The sequence below is a fragment of the Eschrichtius robustus genome, chromosome 8, assembly GCF_028021215.1.
Source record: "Eschrichtius robustus isolate mEscRob2 chromosome 8, mEscRob2.pri, whole genome shotgun sequence".
Taxonomy (NCBI): domain Eukaryota; kingdom Metazoa; phylum Chordata; class Mammalia; order Artiodactyla; family Eschrichtiidae; genus Eschrichtius; species Eschrichtius robustus.
This window is the reverse complement of record NC_090831.1, coordinates 33762794-33775006: the sequence shown is the minus strand read 5'-3', so window position 1 is coordinate 33775006 and position 12213 is coordinate 33762794.

Here is a 12213-nt window from a genome sequence, read left to right as displayed (position 1 = left end):
GCGTAGCAAGGCTCCCGGTTCTCCATGGCCTGTCCTGCATTTCTGGTTTTGACACTTTATTCAGCATGGCCCTTTTGACCGATGGGAAGCGAGACTTCTTTGTAGCGCTGATTTGCCTTTTCAGGTTGCTTGGTTGGCCAAAAAGGGCGTATGCGTTTTTTCCTGAATATATTCAGGTAAAAACGCATACGCCCTTTTTGGCCAAGGGCATGATTGTCGAGGTTTGGCCGCTTTTCCTGTACTTTCAAGGCGATTCGAATCTACCTCCTGAAATCTGTTTCCTGCAATTCTGTCTTGCTTTCAAATCCTCTTCGTTGCCTTCCCTCAATATATTTGTGGACGTGAGTTATCATTTATAACTCTGCAGGTTTGTGAATTGCAGTGCCCCTGAGGTCCATTGTTCAACTCGCTTTCTTGGGAGCTGGCCGCAAAAGCGCAGGATTGCTTCAGGCCCTATTTTTTTTCTGGGCGGCAGGCTGAGCCTGTGGTTAATTCTTCTTCCTGATGGGAAAATAGAGTGACCTGTGCCAGTCCCAACACCTAGAGCTAGTCTCTCATTGGTTCCCCCTCTTCCCGTTCATCCTCAGGACAAATCGCAACCTGTACGGAACAGGAGGTTAAAGGTGCTGAGTCTCCAAGGAGGGAGATTGCTAGTAAAGCGGCTGGAATGGCGAACCCGAGCACAAGGAGGTGAGAAATGAGGTGCGTTTTAGAAACCTTTCCCCATGACACGGTGTACCATCTTCTGGGTTTCTCATGCATGTTTTCGATGTAGGAAGATGCCCTTGAACCTGGAGATTTGGGACCCATGGGATGGGTACCACGCAGTACTACTTTAAAGGGTCTGCTTTTGCTCACCCAACCTCACCAAACCTCTCAGCCCCAAGAGTGTCCACCCTTATGTCTCCGTCAGCTGTGGGTCTAGATATGGTCAATCCAGGTGGCATCACAGCCCCTGAACGAATTGTGTAAGAATTTCTCTCTCTTTCACTGTCTTTATTTCACGGGTTTTTAAAAGTAATTGATTTTTATAATGGGGTTTAGCTGCTTTTCACTGCTGTGTTTATGCCGCTTTACACCCACTTGACTCACTTACAGAGAGATATCAATACATAGGTTTAAGATTCTTACTAGTCAGATATATTCTTGGGCGGTGAGTAGGGGGTGTTGAGTCCAGTTCCCTGAGCAAGGAGTAGGTCTTGTCTATTACATATTGGGTTTATGGAACGGTATCTGAGCTAATTTGAAACCCGTGTTTTATGCATCCCCCCGCCTCACCTTTCCCGTTGAGCAGCCATAGTGTGTTTTCTAAACGTGTGACTTTGTTCCGTTTTGTAATTCAGTTCAAGTGTAGCGGTTTTTACATTCCCTCTATTAGTGATATCTTATGAGAAGTGTCTCTTTCTGTGTGACTTTTTTCACTTAGAATCGTCGTACCTAAATCCACTCATCATACTGCTACTAGCCTTATGACGTTGATTTCATGGCTGAGTGATATTCCATTGTATATAAGGATCACAAATTCTTTATCCATTTTTCTCTTTCCTGGGATATTTAAGGTGTAACGAAGTGGAGGTTCTTGTCAAGAGAGCAGCCCTAAACTTTGGGGTGCCTTTGTCCTGCTGATTTTTTATTTTTCCCAATTTATACGCCCATGAGTGGAAGTGCCCTATGCTCTCTAAGCTGAGTTTTTTAGATGTTTCAGGACACACCGTACACTTCTCCAGAGTGGCTGTTGGCAATTTACATCCCGCCCATCAGTGTAGCAAGGCTCCCGTTTCTCCATGGCCTGTCCTGCATTTCTGGTTTTGACACTTTATTCAGCATGGCCCTTTTGACCGATGGGAAGCGAGACTTCTTTGTAGCGCTGATTTGCCTTTCCAGGTTGCTTGGTTGGCCAAAAAGGGCGTATGCGTTTTTTCCTGAATATATTCAGGAAAAAACGCATACGCCCTTTTTGGCCAAGGGCATGATTGTCGAGGTTTGGCCGCTTTTCCTGTGCTTTCAAGGCGATTCGAATCTACCTCCTGAAATCCGTTTCCTGCAATTCTGCCTTGCTTTCAAATCCTCTTCGTTGCCTTCCCTCAATATATTTGTGGACAAGAATTATCATTTATAACTCTGCAGGTTTGTGAATTGCAGTGCCCCTGAGGTCCATTGTTCAACTCGCTTACTTGGGAGCTGGCCGCAAATGCACAGGATTGCTTCAGGCCCTATTCTGGTCCCGGGCGGCAGGCTGAGCCTGTGGTTAATTCTTCTTCCTGATGGGAAAATAGAGTGACCTTTGCCAGTCCCAACACCTAGAGCTAGTCTCTCATTGGTTCCCCCTCTTCCCGTTCATCCTCAGGACAAATCGCAACCTGTACGGAACAGGAGGTTAAAGGTGCTGAGTCTCCAAGGAGGGAGATTGCTAGTAAAGCGGCTGGAATGGCGAACCCGAGCACAAGAAGGTGAGAAATGAGGTGCGTTTTAGAAACCTTTCCCGATGACACGGTGTACCATCTTCTGGGTTTCTCATGCATGTTTTCGATGTAGGAAGATGCCCTTGAACCTGGAGATTTGGGACCCATGGGATGGGTACCACGCAGTACTACTTTAAAGGGTCTGCGTTTGCTCACCCAACCTCACCAAACCTCTCAGCCCCAAGAGTGTCCACCCTTATGTCTCCGTCAGCTGTGGGTCTAGATATGGTCAATCCAGGTGGCATCACAGCCCCTGAACGAATTTTGTAAGAATTTCTCGCTCTTTCACTGTCTTTGTTTCACGGGTTTTTAAAAGTAACTGATTTTTATAATGGGGTTTAGCTGCTTTTCACTGCTGTGTTTATGCCGCTTTACACCCACTTGACTCACTTACAGAGAGATATCAATACATAGGTTTAAGATTCTTACTAGTCAGATATATTCTTGGGCGGTGAGTAGGGGGTGTTGAGTCCAGTTCCCTGAGCAAGGAGTAGGTCTTGTCTATTACATATTGGGTTTATGGAACGGTATCTGAGCTAATTTGAAACCCGTGTTTTATGCATCACCCCGCCTCACCTTTCCCGTTGAGCAGCCATAGTGTGTTTTCTAAACGTGTGACTCTGTTCCGTTTTGTAATTCAGTTCAAGTGTAGCGGTTTTTACATTCCCTCTATTAGTGATATCTTATGAGAAGTGTCTCTTTCTGTGTGACTTTTTTCACTTAGAATCGTCGTACCTAAATCCACTCATCATACTGCTACTAGCCTTATGACGTTGATTTCATGGCTGAGTGATATTCCATTGTATATAAGGATCACAAATTCTTTATCCATTTTTCTCTTTCCTGGGATATTTAAGGTGTAACGAAGTGGAGGTTCTTGTCAAGAGAGTAGCCCTAAACTTTGGGGTGCCTTTGTCCTGCTGATTTTTTATTTTTCCCAATTTATACGCCCATGAGTGGAAGTGCCCTATGCTCTCTAAGCTGAGTTTTTTAGATGTTTCAGGACACACCGTACACTTCTCCAGAGTGGCTGTTGGCAATTTACATGCCGCCCATCAGCGTAGCAAGGCTCCCGTTTCTACATGGCCTGTCCTGCATTTCTGGTTTTGACACTTTATTCAGCATGGCCCTTTTGACCGATGGGAAGCGAGACTTCTTTGTAGCGCTGATTTGCCTTTCCAGGTTGCTTGGTTGGCCAAAAAGGGCGTATGCGTTTTTTCCTGAATATATTCAGGAAAAAACGCATACGCCCTTTTTGGCCAAGGGCATGATTGTCGAGGTTTGGCCGCTTTTCCTGTGCTTTCAAGGCGATTCGAATCTACCTCCTGAAATCCGTTTCCTGCAATTCTGCCTTGCTTTCAAATCCTCTTCGTTGCCTTCCCTCAATATATTTGTGGACAAGAATTATCATTTATAACTCTGCAGGTTTGTGAATTGCAGTGCCCCTGAGCTCCATTGTTCAACTCGCTTACTTGGGAGCTGGCCGCAAATGCACAGGATTGCTTCAGGCCCTATTCTGGTCCCGGGCGGCAGGCTGAGCCTGTGCTTAATTCTTCTTCCTGATGGGAAAATAGAGTGACCTGTGCCAGTCCCAACACCTAGAGCTAGTCTCTCATTGGTTCCCCCTCTTCCCGTTCATCCTCAGGACAAATCGCAACCTGTACGGAACAGGAGGTTAAAGGTGCTTAGTCTCCAAGGAGGGAGATTGCTAGTAAAGCGGCTGGAATGGCGAACCCGAGCACAAGGAGGTGAGAAATGAGGTGCGTTTTAGAAACCTTTCCCGATGACACGGTGTACCATCTTCTGGGTTTCTCATGCATGTTTTCGATGTAGGAAGATGCCCTTGAACCTGGAGATTTGGGACCCATGGGATGGGTACCACGCAGTACTACTTTAAAGGGTCTGCGTTTGCTCACCCAACCTCACCAAACCTCTCAGCCCCAAGAGTGTCCACCCTTATGTCTCCGTCAGCTGTGGGTCTAGATATGGTCAATCCAGGTGGCATCACAGCCCCTGAACTAATTGTGTAAGAATTTCTCTCTCTTTCACTGTCTTTGTTTCACGGGTTTTTAAAAGTAATTGATTTTTATAATGGGGTTTAGCTGCTTTTCACTGCTGTGTTTATGCCGCTTTACACCCACTTGACTCACTTACAGAGAGATATCAATACATAGGTTTAAGATTCTTACTAGTCAGATATATTCTTGGGCGGTGAGTAGGGGGTGTTGAGTCCAGTTCCCTGAGCAAGGAGTAGGTCTTGTCTATTACATATTGGGTTTATGGAACGGTAACTGAGCTAATTTGAAACCCGTGTTTTATGCATCCCCCCGCCTCACCTTTCCCGTTGAGCAGCCATAGTGTGTTTTCTAAACGTGTGACTCTGTTCCGTTTTGTAATTCAGTTCAAGTGTAGCGGTTTTTACATTCCCTCTATTAGTGATATCTTATGACAAGTGTCTTTTTCTGTGTGACTTTTTTCACTTAGAATCGTCGTACCTAAATCCACTCATCATGCTGCTACTAGCCTTATGACCTTGATTTCATGGCTGAGTGATATTCCACTGTACATAAGGACCACAACTTCTTTATCCATTTTTCTCTTTCCTGGGATATTTAAGGTGTAACGAAGTGGAGGTTCTTGTCAAGAGAGCAGCCCTAAACTTTGGGGTGCCTGTGTCTTGCTGATTTTTAGTTTTCCCAATGTTTACGCCCATGAGTGGAAGTGCCCTATGCTCTCTAAGCTGAGTTTTTTAGATGTTTCAGGACACACCGTACACTTTTCCAGAGTGGCTGTTGGCAATTTACATCCCGCCCATCAGCGTAGCAAGGCTCCCGGTTCTCCATGGCCTGTCCTGCATTTCTGGTTTTGACACTTTATTCAGCATGGCCCTTTTGACCGATGGGAAGCGAGATGTCTTTGTAGCGCTGATTTGCCTTTCCAGGTTGCTTGGTTGGCTAAAAAGGGCGTATGCGTTTTTTCCTGAATATATTCAGGAAAAAACGCATACGCCCTTTTTGGGCAAGGGCATGATTGTCGAGGTTTGGCCGCTTTTCCTGTGCTTTCAAGGCGATTCGAATCTACCTCCTGAAATCTGTTTCCTGCAATTCTGCCTTGCTTTCAAATCCTCTTCGTTGCCTTCCCTCAATATATTTGTGGACAAGAGTTATCATTTATAAATCTGCAGGTTTGTGAATTGCAGTGCCCCTGAGCTCCATTGTTCAACTCGCTTTCTTGGGAGCTGGCCGCAAAAGCGCAGGATTGCTTCAGGCCCTATTCTGGTCTCGGGCGGCAGGCTGAGCCTGTGGTTAATTCTTCTTCCTGATGGGAAAATAGAGTGACCTGTGCCAGTCCCAACACCTAGAGCTAGTCTCTCATTGGTTCCCCCTCTTCCCGTTCATCCTCAGGACAAATTGCAACCTGTACGGAACAGGAGGTTAAAGGTGCTGAGTCTCCAAGGAGGGAGATTGCTAGTAAAGCGGCTGCAATGGCGAACCCGAGCACAAGGAGATGAGAAATGAGGTGCGTTTTAGAAACCTTTCCCGATCACACGGTGTACCAGCTTCTGGGTTTCTCATGCATGTTTTCGATGTAGGAACATGCCCTTGAACCTGGAGATTTGGGACCCATGGGATGGGTACCACGCAGTATTACTTTAAAGGGTCTGCGTTTGCTCACCCAACCTCACCTAACCTCTCAGCCCCAAGAGTGTCCACCCTTATGACTCCATCAGCTGTGGGTCTAGATATGGTCAATCCAGGTGGCATCACAGCCCCTGAACGAATTTTGTAAGAATTTCTCTCTCTTTCACTGTCTTTGTTTCACGGGTTTTTAAAAGTAATTGATATTTATAATGGGGTTTAGCTGCTTTTCACTGCTGTGTTTATGCCGCTTTACACCCACTTGCCTCACTTACAGAGATATATCAGTACATAGGTTTTAAGATTCTTACTAGTCAGATATATTCTTGGGCGGTGAGTAGGGGGTGTTGAGTCCAGTTCCCTGAGCAAGGAGTAGGTCTTGTCTATTACATATTGGGTTTATGGAACGGTATCTGAGCTAATTTGAAACCCGTGTTTTATGCATCACCCCGCCTCACCTTTCCCGTTAAGCAGCCATAGTGTGTTTTCTAAACGTGTGACTCTGTTCCGTTTTGTAATTCAATTGAAGTGTAGCGGTTTTTACATTCCCTCTATTAGTGATATCTTATGACAAGTGTCTTTTTCTGTGTGACTTTTTTCACTTAGAATCGTCGTACCTAAATCCACTCATCATGCTGCTACTAGCCTTATGACGTTGATTTCATGGCTGAGTGATATTCCACTGTACATAAGGACCACAACTTCTTTATCCATTTTTCTCTTTCCTGGGATATTTAAGGTGTAACGAAGTGGAGGTTCTTGTCAAGAGAGCAGCCCTAAACTTTGGGGTGCCTGTGTCTTGCTGATTTTTAGTTTTCCCAATTTATACGCCCATGAGTGGAAGTGCCCTATGCTCTCTAAGCTGAGTTTTTTAGATGTATCAGGACACACCGTACACTTCTCCAGAGTGGCTGTTGGCAATTTACATCGCGCCCATCAGCGAAGCAAGGCTCCCGTTTCTCCATGGCCTGTCCTGCATTTCTGGTTTTGACACTTTATTCAGCATGGCCCTTTTGACCGATGGGAAGCGAGACTTCTTTGTAGCGCTGATTTGCCTTTCCAGGTTGCTTGGTTGGCCAAAAAGGGCGTATGCGTTTTTTCCTGAATATATTCAGGAAAAAACGCATACGCCCTTTTTGGCCAAGGGCATGATTGTCGAGGTGTGGCCGCTTTTCCTGTGCTTTCAAGGCGATTCGAATCAACCTCCTGACATCTGTTTCCTGCAATTCTGCCTTGCTTTCAAATCTTCTTCGTTGCCTTCCCTCAATATATTTGTGGACGAGAGTTATCATTTATAACTCTGCAGGTCTGTGAATTGCAGTGCCCCTGAGCTCCATTGTTCAACTCGCTTTCTTGAGAGCTGGCCGCCAAAGCGAAGGATTGTTTCAGGCCCTGTTCTGGTCCCGGGCGGCAGGCTGAGCCTGTGGTTAATTTTTCTTCCTGATGGGAAAATAGAGTGACCTGTGCCAGTCCCAACACCTAGAGCTAGTCTCACATTGGTTCTCCCTCTTCCCGTTCATCCTCAGGACAAATTGCAACCTGTACGGAACAGGAGGTTAAAGGTGCTGAGTCTCCAAGGAGGGAGATTGCTAGTAAAGTGGCTGGAATGGCGAACCCGAGGACAAGGAGATGAGAAATGAGGTGCGTTTTAGAAACATTTCCCGATCACACGGGGTACCGTCTTCTTGGTTTCTCATGCATGTTTTCGATGTAGGAAGATGCCCTTGAACCTGGAGATTTGGGACCCATGGGATGGGTACCACACAGTATTACTTTAAAGGGTCTGCGTTTGCTCACCCAACCTCACCAAACCTCTCAGCCCCAAGAGTGTCCACCCTTATGTCTCCATCAGCTGTGGGTCTAGATATGGTCAATCCAGGTGGCATCACAACCCATGAACGAATTTTGTAGGAATTTCTCTCTCTTTCACTGTCTTTGTTTCATGGGTTTTTAAAAGTAATTGTGTTTTATAATGGGGTTTAGCTGCTTTTCACTGCTGTGTTTATGCCGCTTTACACCCACTTGACTCACTTACAGAGAGATATCAATACATAGGTTTTAAGATTCTTACTAGTCAGGTATATTCTTGGGCGGTGAGTAGGGGTGTTGAGTCCAGTTCCCTGAGCAAGGAGTAGGTCTTGTCTATTACATATTGGGTTTATGGATCGGTATCTGAGCTAATTTGAAACCCGTGTTTTATGCATCACTCCGCCTCACCTTTCCCGTTAAGCAGCCATAGTGTGTTTTCTAAACGTGTGACTCTGTTCCGTTTTGTAATTCAGTTCAAGTGTAGCGGTTTTTACATTCCCTCTATTAGTGATATCTTATGACAAGTGTCTTTTTCTGTGTGACTTTTTTCACTTAGAATCGTCGTACCTAAATCCACTCATCATGCTGCTACTAGACTTATGACCTTGATTTCATGGCTGAGTGATATTCCATTGTACATAAGGACCACAACTTCTTTATCCTTTTTTCTCTTTCCTGGGATATTTAAGGTGTAACGAAGTGGAGGTTCTTGTCAAGAGAGCAGCCCTAAACTTTGGGGTGCCTTTGTCTTGCTGATTTTTTATTTTTCCCAATGTATACGCCCATGAGTGGAAGTGCCCTATGCTCTCTAAGCTGAGTTTTTTAGATGTTTCAGGACACACCGTACACTTCTCCAGAGTGGCTGTTGGCAATTTACATCCCGCCCATCAGCGTAGCAAGGCTCCCGGTTCTCCATGGCCTGTCCTGCATTTCTGGTTTTGACACTTTATTCAGCATGGCCCTTTTGACCGATGGGAAGCGAGACTTCTTTGTAGCGCTGATTTGCCTTTCCAGGTTGCTTGGTTGGCCAAAAAGGGCGTATGCGTTTTTTCCTGAATATATTCAGGAAAAAACGCATACGCCCTTTTTGGCCAAGGGCATGATTGTCGAGGTTTGGCCGCTTTTCCTGTGCTTTCAAGGCGATTCGAATCTACCTCCTGAAATCTGTTTCCTGCAATTCTGCCTTGCTTTCAAATCCTCTTCGGTGCCTTCCCTCAATATATTTGTGGACAAGAGTTATCATTTATAACTCTGCAGGTTTGTGAATTGCAGTGCCCCTGAGCTCCATTGTTCAACTCGCTTTCTTGGGAGCTGGCCGCAAAAGCGCAAGATTGCTTCAGGCCCTATTTTTTTTCCGGGCGGCAGGCTGAGCCTGTGGTTAATTCTTCTTCCTGATGGGAAAATAGAGTGACCTGTGCCAGTCCCAACACCTAGAGCTAGTCTCTCATTGGTTCCCCCTCTTCCCGTTCATCCTCAGGACAAATCGCAACCTGTACGGAACAGGAGGTTAAAGGTGCTGAGTCTCCAAGGAGGGAGATTGCTAGTAAAGCGGCTGGAATGGCGAACGCGAGCACAAGGAGGTGAGAAATGAGGTGCGTTTTAGAAACCTTTCCCAATCACACGGTGTACCATCTTCTGGGTTTCTCTTGCATGTTTTCAATGTAGGAAGATGCCCTTGAACCTGGAGATTTGGGACCCATGGGATGGGTACCACGCAGTACTACTTTAAAGGGTCTGCTTTTGCTCACCCAACCTCACCAAACCTCTCAGCCCCAAGAGTGTCCACCCTTATGTCTCCATCAGCTGTGGGTCTAGATATGGTCAATCCAGGTGGCATCACAGCCCCTGAACGAATTGTGTAAGAATTTCTCTCTCTTTCACTGTCTTTGTTTCACGGGTTTTTAAAAGTAATTCATTTTTATAATGGGGTTTAGCTGCTTTTCACTGCTGTGTTTATGCCGCTTTACACCCACTTGACTCACTTACAGAGAGATATCAATACATAGGTTTTAAGATTCTTACTAGTCAGGTATATTCTTCGGCGGTGAGTAGGGGGTGTTGAGTCCAGTTCCCTGAGCAAGGAGTAGGTCTTGTCTATTACATATTGGGTTTATGGAACGGTATCTGAGCTAATTTGAAACCCGTGTTTTATGCATCCCCCCGCCTCACCTTTCCCGTTGAGCAGCCATAGTGTGTTTTCTAAACTTGTGACTCTGTTCCGTTTTGTAATTCAGTTCAAGTGTAGCGGTTTTTACATTCCCTCTATTAGTGATATCTTATGACAAGTGTCTCTTTCTGTGTGACTTTTTTCACTTAGAATCGTCGTACCTAAATCCACTCATCATACTGCTACTAGCCTTATGACGTTGATTTCTTGGCTGAGTGATATTCCATTGTACATAAGGACCACAACTTCTTTATCCTTTTTTCTCTTTCCTGGGATATTTAAGGTGTAATGAAGTGGAGGTTCTTGTCAAGAGAGCAGCCCTAAACTTTGGGGTGCCTGTGTCTTGCTGATTTTTAGTTTTCCCAATGTATACGCCCATGAGTGGAAGTGCCCTATGCTCTCTAAGCTGAGTTTTTTAGATGTTTCAGGACACACCGTACACTTCTCCAGAGTGGCTGTTGGCAATTTACATCCCGTCCATCAGCGTAGCAAGGCTCCCGGTTCTCCATGGCCTGTCCTGCATTTCTGGTTTTGACACTTTATTCAGCATGGCCCTTTTGACCGATGGGAAGCGAGACTTCTTTGTAGCGCTGATTTGCCTTTCCAGGTTCCTTGGTTGGCCAAAAAGGGCGTATGCGTTTTTTCCTGAATATATTCAGGAAAAAACGCATACGCCCTTTTTGGCCAAGGGCGTGATTGTTGAGGTTTGGCCGCTTTTCCTGTGCTTTCAAGGCGATTCGAATCTACTTCCTGAAAACTGTTTCCTGCAATTCTGCCTTGCTTTCAAATCCTCTTCGTTGCCTTCCCTCAATATATTTGTGGACTAGAGTTATCATTTATAACTCTGCAGGTTTGTGAATTGCAGTGCCCCTGAGCTCCATTGTTCAACTCGCTTTCTTGGGAGCTGGCCGCAAAAGCGCAAGATTGCTTCAGGCCCTATTTTTTTTCCGGGCGGCAGGCTGAGCCTGTGGTTAATTCTTCTTCCTGATGGGAAAATAGAGTGACCTGTGCCAGTCCCAACACCTAGACCTAGTCTCTCATTGGTTCCCCCTCTTCCCGTTCATCCTCAGAACAAATTGCAACCTGTACGGAACAGGAAGTTAAAGGTGCTGAGTCTCCAAGGAGGGAGATTGCTAGTAAAGCGGCTGGAATGGCGAACCCGAGCACAAGGAGGTGAGAAATGAGGTGCGTTTTAGAAACCTTTCCCGATCACACGGTGTACCATCTTCTGGGTTTCTCATGCATGTTTTCGATGTAGGAAGATGCCCTTGAACCTGGAGATTTGGGACCCATGGGATGGGTACCACGCAGTACTAATTTAAAGGGTCTGCATTTGCTCACCCAACCTCACCAAACCTCTCAGCCCCAAGAGTGTCCACCCTTATGTCTCCGTCAGCTGTGGGTCTAGATATGGTCAATCCAGGTGGCATCACAGCCCCTGAACGAATTGTGTAAGAATTTCTCTCTCTTTCACTGTCTTTGTTTCACGGGTTTTTAAAAGTAATTGATTTTTATAATGGGGTTTAGCTGCTTTTCACTGCTGTGTTTATGCCGCTTTACACCCACTTGACTCACTTGCAGAGAGATATCAATACATAGGTTTAAGATTCTTACTAGTCAGATATATTCTTGGGCGGTGAGTAGGGGGTGTTGAGTCCCGTTCCCTGAGCAAGGAGTAGGTCTTGTCTATTACATATTGGGTTTATGGAACGGTATCTGAGCTAATTTGAAACCCGTGTTTTATGCATCCCCCCGCCTCACCTTTCCCGTTGAGCAGCCATAGTGTGTTTTCTAAACGTGTGACTCTGTTCCGTTTTGTAATTCAGTTCAAGTGTAGCGTTTTTTACATTCCCTCTATTAGTGATATCTTATGACAAGTGTCTTTTTCTGTGTGACTTTTTTCACTTAGAATCGTCGTACCTAAATCCACTCATCATGCTGCTACTAGCCTTATGACCTTGATTTCATGGCTGAGTGATATTCCATTGTACATAAGGACCACAATTTCTTTATCCTTTTTTCTCTTTCCTGGGATATTTAAGGTGTAACGAAGTGGAGGTTCTTGTCAAGAGAGCAGCCCTAAACTTTGGGGTGCCTGTGTCTTGCTGATTTTTAGTTTTCCCAAAGTATACGCCCA